This window comes from Schistocerca serialis, chromosome 8 (assembly GCF_023864345.2).
Source record: "Schistocerca serialis cubense isolate TAMUIC-IGC-003099 chromosome 8, iqSchSeri2.2, whole genome shotgun sequence".
Lineage (NCBI taxonomy): Eukaryota > Metazoa > Arthropoda > Insecta > Orthoptera > Acrididae > Schistocerca > Schistocerca serialis.
The window spans coordinates 91998658-92011706 of record NC_064645.1 but is presented as its reverse complement, the minus strand read 5'-3'; positions in this window follow the sequence as shown (position 1 = coordinate 92011706).

The following is a 13049-nucleotide window of genomic DNA, read 5'->3' as shown; positions in this document are numbered from 1 at the left end:
GCTCCAAAGCAAAGGACCCTGATGAACACTGGGAACGATGCTCCAAATTGCAAGTTCTGCTTGCACCCCGCACTCGAGGCGGCAGTCTTCACCACCTCCACCAGGCGCCTGTGTGAATTGAGGATCGCCTCAGAACCCACGCGACGGGCGTCTTTGTTGCCGACGTGACCCACAACTTGGAGACGATTGTGCCCTGCACACTTCACAGCCACATGCAAGGTCGCCTCCACATCTCGGATGAGGCTCTCCGGAAGACATATCGAATGCACATTGGCTTTCCTTCCAACCCTGAACGCTATCTGTCTAAGAGGCTCCTTAACGCGCCTGACGTTGGAGCTCCCGACAACCATTAACCCATCCCCCCGGGTATTTGCTCGGACCCTGCTGAAGGAGCGGCGCATCTGTCCACTCACAGGACGATGCCAGGCTGCCAGTCTCAACAAATGCACTTTGCCTCGTGCGACGCGTACGCGTTACCACCACCCACTCAGCCTTCTCTGAGGGGGGATCCACCGCATCGGGTGCACTGGAAGATGCCTCGGAAACACCTGTGGGTAAAACAAGTGACACCTGAGGCGTCCCATGCGACGTCCCAGATTCTCCGCCCCGCAACACCCCGAGGCAGCAGCCTGACGGTGATTGGCCGTAACCAGCAGCAAATAGTTGTGTTATTTTACACAGATGCTATGATTAAAGTATTTTGTGAAACCAGTAGTTGGCTATTAGAAGAGGAGCAACAGTGCTTTTTTTCCCAAAGCAGCTGCTTTCCTACTAATATACATTAACATATATAAACTAACACTAGATAGAAACTCCGCCCAAGCAGACTATCTACAGCAGGCGGCGGCAATTTCTATTTCATGAAACTCTCGCAATCTATTTGAAGCTTCCACCGCATTCTCATCTTACAGTGATAACAAAACCAAATATCATTCTGCTCGATACCACTGAGATACCGAGGAATTGTCATGTAGTGTGTCATTGCATTGTATGCTATCACCTAACAGCTAATCTATACTACTAAACGGTTAACCCAGGTCATGGTTCCTAACCTACGATGCAAAATCTAAAACGCAGGTTGCCTAACTAACGGGTTCCATGAACAAAAAAATTAAAATTTCATATACCTACTGACGCAGTTTAAAAAATTTAAGATGCAGTCATAACCTACTTATTAACAGGTACACTCTAACGTCAAATATTTTTAACACAGTAAGAAAAGTATTACAGTTAGAAACTATATGTCAGTGTTGATACATGACGGGCAATTGAACCAGGCTATATTCATTCAGTATTTAAGAATTAGACCACTTACCAACTTCCAGCAAACTTACACAAAATTTCAAACCTTCACTAAACTTTTTCTCGCTGACATCTCCCACAAAATGACGAAACGAAAAAAGTTATCGCGCACTACATTTTCACTGTTCATACAGCAAGATTTTATCATCAGGTATAGCGTTTTAATTTATTGCCTCTTTACTACTGACTCCATTAGCAGTACATTTGCAGACAGTACACATATACAGGATGAGTCACCTAACGTTACCACTGGATATATTTCGTAAACCACATCAAATACTGACGAACCGATTCCACAGACCGAACGTGAGGAGAGAGGCTAATGTAATTGGTTAATGCAAACCATACAAAAATGCACGGAAGTATATTTTTTAACACAAACCTACGTTCTTTTAAATGGAACACCGTTAGTTTTGTTAGCACATCTGAACATATAAACAAATACGTAATCAGTGCCGTTTGTTGCATTGTAAAATGTTAATTACATCCGGAGATATTGTAACCTAAAGTTGACGCTTGAGTACCACTCCTCCACTGTTCGATCCAATTCTGCTTAGAGCCATTTTTAATTACTCCTTATGAGTAGAATAAACTACAATTGTCCGGTCCCAGCTGTGGTTTCTTTGATTGCCCTGGGAGGTGGCTCGTCAACACATGAGATATTAGGTCACTTCATTACATGAGTGATAAAAGGATTTACATAAATTAATACAATCCTCCACCACAGGAGTGCCTGATTATTTGAAACTGTCACTGACTATTAAAGCACTACTTGATGCATTAATTAACAATCTCTTGTCTTGAAGTTCAATGTATTTCCAAAAGTGCATTTGCACGTGAGACTTGAATAACTCTTTACTCCTGCTCGATGATGTTGACTGCATCAGCTGGGTCACGAACTGGGACAGAATTGGCCCATGCTTGGCTCTATATTGACCTCTGTGTGAGGAGGGAGTTTCTGTGCTGACAGAGCTGGTGTGTTTTCTTCAGTCTCTCCCATTCGTCGGTGTGGATTGCAGCGAGACCTCGCCAGCATTTGTGGCATCGGCGTGCGCTTCCGACTTTAGTGCGATGCCGCGATTTTTCGATGATACCACAGTTTCTACAACACAGCTAACTTTTTCACCTATAATCGCTATGTTCCTTGTACAGTGCTCCCTAAAGTGATTGTTTATTAACCAGACTGCAGAATATATATTCCCCTGCTTTTTGTTTTGTATCTATCTTATGACAGCTATCTTCCATCAGTTCTTCTTTAGTTTTTCTACACTTCAATTCCTTACTGGACGATACAGAGGCTGCTTGAAATAAGATGTTTTTACATGTAGCTTATGAAACATGAATGAAAAGAATATTTAATTAGATAGATGAAAATAAGAAACGCTACTCTCTCTGCGGAGTTATGAAGATATTTTATGTTATTTTAGAGACTTACAGCAACGAGTAGTAGTTTTTTTTAAAGTACAACATTTCTTTCTACCATGTTGGTAATGTACTAGTACCAACCGTGTATAAATCAGTTTCTGTCAGTTTTACTTTGTGAGCTAGAAAGCCACAGGATCTAGGGTTGTGGATTCAGTGATATAAGCATGATTCAGTTTTCAACACAAGGAAATCTATTGGTGTTAAATCGCGAGACCTTGTGGGCCGTTCCTGAGGACAATAGCATCCTTCAAACAAAAGTCACTCCCGACCAAGACTCGACTAAAGTCACTCTGGACCGCAGGCAAGCCTGCACCAACTGAGGTACCCAAGCGCGACTGACGAGCCATCCTCACGGCTTTACTTCCACCAGTGCCTCATCTCCTACCTAGTCCGCAAAAGGCAAAGGTCTGTGGTTCGACTCCCGGTCTAGCACACAGTTTCAGTCTGCCAGGAAGTTTCATATTAGCGCACATTCGTCTGCAAAGTGAAAGTTCATTCTGTAAAAGTTACTCCGTCACATCACTAAATTCGCATCTCGCCCACAGATCGTTTGGAAGGGCACTGAGTTGTATATTCAGTAGTTTGAATGCCTCAATTAAATGGAGATTTCGCCATCACAACATCCATCAGGACATAGCTAATTATGTATAGTATATTGCATCTCCTTAAGGCTTCGAACGCTTCTAATCCCTTATCTAGAACTGGCAGAAGTTAGATTTAAATTAATTTTTCCGCAATTACTTTAAATGCTTCAGCCATGTGATAGAAAGTTATGTTCTATCTAAAAATTATAACTTGTATTATTATATGGCTAACCCGGGGCTCGGTTCCAGTTGTAGTTGCCAATCAGACGGTTTCCAGTGGCAACAAGAATTTTGTTTCCAACACGACTTTAAAAATTTTAAATGCTGTCGTAATCTATTCTTTAAGAACTTGTCAATTGCTACAGTTAGAAATTGTAATATCTTGAGGCCGTATAACCCACGGCACGCAAATTACCTTGACTATCCTAATCCATTATACGAGACTGGTACTCTAAGCGACTTCCAATAAACAACAGGTTACTTCAAATCTTTAAGATACTTCTCCTCGATGACACCCACCACAAATGATGAAAGGGACGTTAATCGTTTACTACATTTTCGCTGTTCGTGCTGTAAGCCTGCATCACAAGGCGTGACATTTCAGTTTATTACTTCTTTACTATTACCTCTACTCGCAACATAAATTTGCAAGCAGTATCCACATATACCCCTGAATACACCTACAAAACGTATATTTTTGTACGATACATACTTCAGAAAATGTAACGATTTGTGCTGGTAAATACGACTCTTTAAAGAACAGGCGGCGGGGTTTCACTGGTAACTACATAAAATTTCTTCGTAACACCGCGGGAAGAGTGACGTTTCTTACGTTAACCTGTTTACATAAATACAGAGAAATACAGAGAAAAAGGCATTATGAGAAACACCCGGCGTATTATTGCTGTTCACTTTCCAAATTTTTCGTCGTTTCGTTTTTGTTAATTCTGCCTTTTTCAATGCTTGTGGTGTTTCTGCAGAATTTACTGCACTCCTTTTTACTGCATTTGATCGTTATTCTGCATCAGTCACTCACTGAAGTTCTAGGCGCTGCAGTCCGGAACCGCGCGACTGCCAGGGTCGCAGGTTTATATAGTTCTAAGTTTTAGGAGAATGATGGCCTCAGTTTTAAGTCCATAGCGCTCAGAGCCATTTGAACCATTTTTAACTCTTACAGTCCTTAACTTGGTCCCTGGTAGATATTACGTGTCTCAAGTAGTGTGAGATTAATGTTTTCTAAGTCAATATGTCAATGATCTATTATCTACCTCAATATTAGACATTGTTTTACATTTTTAGAGACCCCCTCACCTCCTCCACCCCCGCGTGAATATAACTGTTTTAAAGTACCCACAGCCAGAATCGAACTGATATTGATGACTTTCACTACTTCGTAACAATTTGTTTATTTATTTATTTAAACCATACGCATGTTAGACTACTAACTGCACGGACGGTTACGATCTCACTGTCGTACGTCCGAACACAAATTCATAAGAATCATAACCACATTATGTTAACTATTAAAATGGCACTATTGCCTAAAGAGGTACTGATCAGAATTCTAGCAGTTACACAGCTTGCTTTGCTGACTGCTACGTACACCGTGCACCACAACTTGCGCTGCCGTCAGCTTGATGGCGTGTTGCTGCGACAGCTGATGTGGTGATATACAGGTGCTGGCGCAGGTCCAAGCACGCATTGGCCAAACTGTCGCCCCCGCTGTCGCCGTCTGAGATGTACTATTGCACAACTGCAATCTCTGACGTCATCAGCACTACCTGCATTATTTGTGGACACAGTTAAGCACACCGGACAAAAAATTAGCAACGCAAGGGAAACATCACGCTAATAGCGTGTAACACCGCCTCCAGCCTTGGTATGAAACAGAGGAAGGATGTGCATAAACGGCTTCAGGCATGCCACCCCCAGCTGACGGCACAAAAAAAATGGCTCTGAGCACTATGGGACTCAACTGCTGCGGTCATTAGTCCCCTAGAACTTAGAACTAGTTAAACCTAACTAACCTAAGGACATCACAAACATCCATGCCCGAGGCAGGATTCGAACCTGCGACCGTAGCGGTCTTGCGGTTCCAGACTGCAGCGCCTTTAACCGCACGGCCACTTCGGCCGGCTGACGGCACACTCTGAAATTTAAATACGTTTGAGTAACCAAACTGCAAAGATAGTGACAGCTGCTATGAGAGAGATTTTCGTCTTATGTAACTGCTGCGTCTTAATTCGATAGTTGTCTATGCTTCTTATTAACTGTTTAGTGTTCCAGTGTAATGTTATTGTAAATGTATTTCTCGACTTTTATTAATACAAATGAAAAATATGAATGAATATATTCGAATTTATGCAACCTCATTCGTAAATGTATTCCATTCACCGTACTTTTATATTGTGTTAATACATTACTTTATTTATATATGAAGATGGTATCGATTTTTTCGGACATGTCCGAAAGAACAGGTACCATCTTCATCTTCATATATATATAGTTAAGGTTCACCGGCCATTTGATCATCTTCTTCTGTGTGGATGTAGAAACAGCGCCCGAACTCTGACGGGAATCGGCAACACGCAGCGAGTGATGAGTATAATGGGCAGGGGCACTATGAGTATAGTGCGGCACAAAAAGTTGGGAATGTAGGTCTAACGGGAGGCGTACCAGAGATAAGACGCTGCAGTCGCACTTTCCTCTGTGCTCAGGGTGGCGGAGATAGATTGCAGGCGCGGTAGATAAGCGTGTTTCGTGTTCATTCAGAGGGCTAGCTACTCTCTGAAATAAAAAAGCTTAGTGAACGGATCACCGAAGAACCTGCACATCATGGGACGTCCGCCTAGAACGAATACAACGAACAATTTAGAACAAAATGAGATCAACGAAGAATTTAAGAAGAAAAAGAAAAGAAATGGTGGATAGTGCGTCGGCCATGTAAGCAGGAGATCTCGGGTTCGTGTCCCGCTCGGGGTATACATTTTCAACTGTCCCCGTTGACTTATATCAACGCTTGCAGCTAGGGGTATCATTTCATTGTAATTATTTTATTTATGTATTTTACGTGATATGATTACGGTCATCAGGCCCTCTCTTACATCGGACTTACATACGACTCGTAATATCTGCTATCTCAACTTAAGAAAGAACAATTTTAATGTGACAGCTGGTATTGAAATGATTTGAGTGCGTAAAGTGGCAGTGCCAGTAAAGTGTACTGACTATGAACTACCAAGGTTCATATTAGGATTACCTGTACTACTGCAGCTGCAGCCGCTAGTAGTTACAATAACAATGATAATAATTGTGATATTAATAACACTAATGATAGTGGCAGAACTAATAATAATTTATAGGTCTACAAAATAAATATTTTCTGATATAGCGAGTGCTGGGAAAGCAAATTTAAAGAGACTACATCGGCTAAGAATACTGGGAAATAAGAAATAGCAGGTTGAGGGATGTTCAAGGGTAACGAGTACGTACAGGGGCAACGATAATCTTATTATTACTTCATTAGATATGTCATTAGTTGTCTTCTGAGGCTGGAGATGTCACTTAGTTATTTAACAAAAAGCAGGAGATGGTTCCAGAGTCTGTTTCCTACTCTGACAATGAGAAGGACTTCGAGAGGGTGGCTGAACGATGGAGTGGGACAGAAAGAATTTTGCTCTGATGTTAATGCTTGTTTCTGCCGTGTTGTTCAGACAAGAGCGTTAAGATCGAGGAGATATTTGATAAGACAATAGAGAAGGCAGAGGGCACGGAAATCACTGCGTTTGCCCTCGCGCAGCCAGGTTAGCTGTGCATACGATGGTAAAATGTGATCAAAGCGTCGAAAATGACATACAGAAGTTTCTTTTTTAGGTAAAGCGAGAAAAGCTTTCCATAGTTCTGTAGGGCATGGAGACATGCTGATGTCTTCTTGCACATTACAGATACTCGCTCAGTTCAATTTAGATTCTATCTATTATTGCTCCTACACTCTTTTCTGTAGGGGAGAAGTTGTTTGTCCCATTTAGATTTAAAGACACTAGCGATTCCCAATATTTCGGGCTAATGAACCAAGAATGAGCATCTAGTACGGCTTGGGTTTTGGATGGGTTGAACCTTACCTTATGTCATGCCCCATTTTGATACTGCACAAAGGCTGGTATTGAGGCTCTCGACAGCTGTCCTCAGGTTTATAGGTTTGCGCTTAGATACAAACGGAGCTCATCAGCGGATATGTGGTACTTGCAATAACATAAGACTGATGACACATCATTTAAATACAATGAAAAGAGCATATTACCTAATACCGAACGCTGGGGATGCCTGATATGTATTGGATGTACGCAGGCCAGTGCAATGCCCGTTCGATCAAAATTACTATCTTTGTTTTATAATTGAGATAGGAGAAAGAAGACAGTACAGAAGAGAGGCGACTGAACGAGAGGACGGTGGTACATTATTGCAGGTATGGTTCGTGTAATGCGGAAGTAAGAAATATTTTAAGCAATGTCTAGATTGTGACGAGTTGAGAAGAGTGTTGGAGGTACCGTTGTGAGAAGTTACAACTAAGCTGTTTTTAAAAATTTCCGACGTAATTAAGATTGTTACGGACTTTAATTTGTCGGGCTAATACGGTCGACGATATGTAAGCTGAGACATTCCGTATGTAGAAATTATTTAAAGACAGTGGAGGCTGTTCAAGGAAGAAGAGAGGTGGTTTGACAGGTGGGGTAGTAGCTGAGTTAATTACATGTGGAATATTTCAAGAAAGAAGAGAAAAACAGAAGAGATTAAGATCTGTCAAATGGTAACTACACTAATGGCCAATAAAATTGCTACACCACGAAGATAACGTGCTACAGACGCGAAATTTAACCGACAGGAAGAAGATGCTGTGATATGCAAATGATTAGCTTTTCTGAACGTTAACATAAGGTCGGCGCCGGTGGCGACTCCTACAACTTGCTGACATGAGGAAAGTTTCCAACCGATTTCTCATACACAAACAGCAGTTGACCGGCGTTGCCTGGTGAAACATTGTTGTGATGCCTCGTGTAAGGAAGCGAAATGCGTACCATCACGTTTCCGACTTTGATAAATGTCGGATTGTAGCCTATCGCAATTGCGGTTTATCGTATCTCGACATTGCTGCTCGCGTTGTTCGAGATCCAATGACTGTTAGCAGAATATGGAATCGGTGGGTTCAGGAGGGTAATACGGAACGCCGTGCTGGATCCCAATGGCCTCGTATCACTAGCAGTCGAGATGACAGGCATCTTATCCACATGGGTGTAAGGAATCGTGCAGCCACGTCTCGACCCCTGAGTCAACAGATGGGGACGTTTGCAAGACAACTACCATCTGCACGAACAGTTCGACGACGTTTGCAGCAGCATGGACTATCAGCTCGGAGACCATGGCTGCGGTTACCCTTGACGCTGCATCACAGACAGGAGCGCCTGCGATGGTGTACTCAACGACGAACCTGGTTGCACGAATGGCAAAACGTCATTTTTTCGGATGAATCCAGGTTCTGTTTACAGCATCATGATGGTCGCATCCGTGTTTGGCGACATTGCGGTGAACGCACATTGGAAGCGTGTGTTCGTCATCGCCATACTGGCGTATCACATGGCGTGAAGGTATGGGGTGCCATTGGTTACACGTCTCGGTCATTTCTTGTTCGCATTGACGGCACTTTGAACAGTGGACGTTACGTTTCAGATTTGTTACGACCCGTGGCTCTACCCTTCATTCGATCCCTGCGAAACCCTACATTTCAGCAGGATAATGCACGACCGCATGTTGCAGGTCCTGTACGGGCCTTTCTGGTTACAGAAAATGTTCGACTGCTGCCCTGGCCAGCACATTCTCCAGATCTCTCACCAATTGAAAAGTCTGGTCAATGGTGGCCGAGCAACTGGCTCGTCACAAAAAAAAAAAAATGTTCAAATGTGTGTGAAATCTTATGGGACTTAACTGCTAAGGTCATCAGTCACTAAGCTTACACACTACTTAACCTAAATTATCCTAAGGACAAACACACACTCCCATGCCCAAGGGACCAGCCGTACAGTCCATGACTGCAGCGCCCCAGACCGCTCGGCTAATCCCGCGCGGCGGCTCGTCACAATACGGAATCACTACTCTTGATGAATTGTGGTATCGGGTTGAAGCAGCATGGGCAGCTGTACCTGTACACGGCATACAAGCTGTGACTCAATGCCCAGGCGTATCAAGGCCATTATTACGGCCAGAGGTGGTTGTCCTGCGTACTGATTTCTCAGGATGTATGCACCCAAATTGCGTGAAAATGTAATCACAAGTCAGTTCTAGTATAATATATTTGTCCAATGAATACCCGTTTATCATCTGCATTTCTTCTTGGTGTAGCAATTTTAATGGCTAGTAATGTACAACGAGTTTGAATGCTTTTAATTAACTCTGCACGCTACTGGAAAACCGATGAGTGGTAGGGTTTAGTGAAAAGTGCAACGACGAGTTCAGCGACAAGAAAATTTTTGTCTGTCAGCAAACTGGAAGATGTACATAGACTGTGTCGTGCAGACGGACTGTGGCGACTGAATAAGCTGTGTTTATGAATAAATGACTGTGGTGTGAACGTTCGTATTAGACACACAAATATTACTGGATTTTATTATTTGTGAGGCCGTAGTACAGAAATTTTGAGTAAATGTATACCATGGCAGTCAAATGGACACAGTAGTTCTGGACGTTGTTGTTATTTTTAGAAAATATCTCGTCTAAATCAATGCTTAATTTTTCCTGACTCCTTCAAGAGTTTTAATGTTCGTCTAACTATTGTTTGGAGTGGAATCTTCGCCGTATTAATTTTCAGAGGATTCAGTAAATTTGAACTGAAGACTCTAACATCTTCACAACCATCTCAGCTCAAGAGCAGAAAAGCCAGCGATGTACTGCAACATCCAATTGTCTTCAGCCGGAGGTAGGAGCTTCATACTTATACATCTTTGACAGCAGATGGAATAGTAAGAAAAGCATATTTTCAACTCCGAACATAGCAGCCATCACTAAATCAGTTTCGACAAGTGAATTAATTGGACAGCAAAACATTTCTAAGCAGTAGGAAATGAAACAATAAAAATAAAATAAACTTGCGGTGCCAAACTTTGAAAAAGTGGTGGGGGAACGCAGTCGCCGTGTGCTGGGTACAAACTCTGGTCCCTCGGTGATTTTGGTGCGGAAGTCACTCTCGGCTGGCGTTGTGACATCAGATGGCTGAGGTCTGAGTCCCACACTTCACTGAGAGAAAAGTCACTGTCTGTTTGTGTAGCCATCGACCGCTCATATTTCAATAGCTTCCTGATAACATGTCCCAAAACGTCAGGGTCTGACTGAGCACTTCCGTTTTTTTTATATTTCACTGCTTCCCCTGTAGCTATACAGAGTTACATAACCGTAGATTCACTTGGTTGCTTGAGTGCGGTGTGTGTTCTGTGCTCATTGCACCTTTCTCCTACTCCCTGCACAGTCTTTCCCATGTATGCGTCACCGCATTTGCGTGAAATACGATATAAGTTGGTTTACAAAGCCCAGAGTCATCCTTTAACGTACCTGATAGTGCACGCATGATCGGAGCTGGACGGAAAACGCATTTATCCTTACGTCGAGCCACAATTCTGCCGAGGCTTTTGAAATGCGAGTGGCCTATGGCCTGATAAATACAGTACCTTCACGCTCAGCCAACTGAAATCACAATGTTAGGCGAGATCGAGTAACCGCGACCGATACGAGCTGCAGAAGCTGTGAGGGATAGGAGTTCTTGCCCATCACGCAATCGTATTCCCCCATCACTCTACCTCCTGCAATCCCGAAACTTCATCGAACGAGACAGCGAGTTGAGCTGGTAAAGGCTGCAGGCAGAGGAATTGATGGACAGCCTTTCCTTGAAGAACGGGGTGCTAAGTTATTGCACTCGTTACAACAAGAAACTCGAAATCTCTCTTCCTGACGGCTAAGTCACTGGCATTTTTAGTTATTTTCCTCGTTCATTCAGTGATAGGGGGGAGGGTGGGGGGGAGGGACTTTATAAAACCAGGGCGAAAATTGAAGAAAATCTGAACTGGAAAAGCATGGACACAGATATTTAACTTTTATTGAGTATTTGGAGCACCTCTGACATGCCAAAAGTGGTAATAAGTATGTTTCATTGTTGTTTGATGCCTTTACACCGTTTGTGTGCTTGCTGCCTAGGATATTAGCTAGCACTCAGTTGTCATACTTCCTAGTTTCGGACCTCATAAAGTCTCAATAAGTGACAATGTTGCCACGTTTATGTCACATAAATTAAAAAAAAAATACTTTAATAATACCTTCAGCGGTCTGTTGCAAAGTTTTTTAACAGGAATGTGATTTCTGCCTTAATAATTTATCATTCTCGTTCCCAGAAACGTTGGAATAGTTTCGTGGACTGTCTTAGTCTTACTTTCAATACCACATGCCGAAAGGCAAGTAAGGCAACACCTACCAAAATGTTTGTGTTCTCTCTTGATTCACCATTGATTAATTTGTGGTCGTTGAATGCTCTGCTAGCTGATCGTGTTGGGACTGAGGATGTCAGAGCCAAATGGGAGGCGGCGGCGAAAAATAACATAAAATTGTCCATAGGTACAATTGAGGTATACGCGCGGCTTCATTGACGGCGGGGAAGTAATTTAATTAATTAGCTAGTTAGTTTCATGTTCCATGGATCATTTTGCACGATAAATGGTAATGATGTGAATGAATCATTTTACATTCATATCCCAAAGTAATTTGTAAATGCTGAACATTTATAAGTTTTTTTAATGTACAGATGTGGGCTGATTACACAAATTTACTGTTTAGTTAAAGCTGTCATTACGCCTGATCTCCTATGGGTAGAAACCATTCAGACTTTAAATTGTGAGAGTTGGCCACTAACTGAAGTTGTGTAATTACTGTTGTGTTTTTTTAAATCTGTTTACTGCATGGAACTGTGGCATAATTCCATTTGCAAGGTTTAATTATTCATATTGTACGAGTAGTTGCAAGTTCTATAAGCTTGCTCAGGTGTATGTACTGCAATTTGATTATGTCAAAATTTCGTAAGCAACTCAGGCTTTAAGTTGCATATCGAGTGGATCTGTTATTTTATAGTTGTTATCTAACTCCTTTGAAGCTCATTTGAGTTTTGACACCTTCTCTTTTCCTGAACTATAGTCAGTGTGTAAAATATGTGTCTACAACTTGGTTTCATGTGCATTACCATCAGACTGTTAAACTGTTGTTTTTTGTAGAATTATGTCATCAGAAATGATAATAGGAAGTACAGAGCATGTGTTATTCAGTCTTCGAAAGTTAAAAACAAGATTTGTGGGTTTTAATGTTGAATTTTTCATTTCTGTGTAACGAATTATTTTAAGTAAAATAAGTAATGTAATTTAGGCACAGCACCTTCCCACTTCTTTACAGGTTGTACCGCTTCATTCAGTAGAAACTTTTTCAGCTTTTATTCAGATTTTATTTTGGTGTCTCTCATATATTTTATATCACTGGGTAAGTAATCAAAAGTTTTAGTTGAAGCATTGTACACCCCTTTTTGGTGCTAAAAACAACCTTAATATGGAGTAATGAATGTTATTTTTCCCTCTGGTATTGTAATTATGTGCATCATTGTTCCTTTTGAACTGTAGTGGATTGTTTGCAACAAACTGCGTAAGGGAATAAATATACTGT